Source organism: Rana temporaria (genome assembly GCF_905171775.1).
Source record: "Rana temporaria chromosome 4 unlocalized genomic scaffold, aRanTem1.1 chr4e, whole genome shotgun sequence".
Lineage (NCBI taxonomy): Eukaryota > Metazoa > Chordata > Amphibia > Anura > Ranidae > Rana > Rana temporaria.
Genome location: NW_024404439.1, coordinates 414,003 through 414,500, shown reverse-complemented (window position 1 = coordinate 414,500; position 498 = coordinate 414,003). Strand labels below are relative to the sequence as shown.

At 53.2% G+C, this 498-nt stretch overlaps 1 pseudogene; it reads right to left on the bottom strand.

Annotated features, from left to right (window-relative positions):
- Positions 1–387: 387 nt before the first annotated feature.
- On the bottom strand, positions 388–498 carry LOC120921757 (annotated as a pseudogene).

Genomic DNA, 498 nt, shown 5'->3' with positions numbered 1-498 from the left:
TGGTATCTTTAAATCAAAGTGACCCTCACTCACAGTGATTCTCAGATACCCCTGGACTGCCACTCCAAGGGCACATGCACCATAGGCTTTCAAGTTCCTAATCCAACCCCCCGACAGGGTCAGTGCAGCCCTCCATCCTGCCGGGAGAGAGCCCCTTCCAGGTTTTCTCAAGGAAGCCATTTTTCTTACAGCGTCCCGGTGCTAGCCCTTCTAGGACCCCCTCAACCCGGCGGATTTGCATGCTTTTCCCCGTCTCAAATACAGGGTTCCACCAGCTCCTCCCACCGGATCTTCAGCAGAGACAGCACTTACACCGACACCAGCTTGGCCAGAGCGTAGAAATCCACCAGCCCCTACCGAAACCGTCCTTCCAGGTGCAATCACGCCATTGGATTTGCATCCACCCTCCCCATTTAGGAGGTGCTTCAGCGCATCCTTTGGCAACTGATAAGAACAGGTACTACACTTGATCTTAGCCAAAAGGCAGAGAATAGTCAT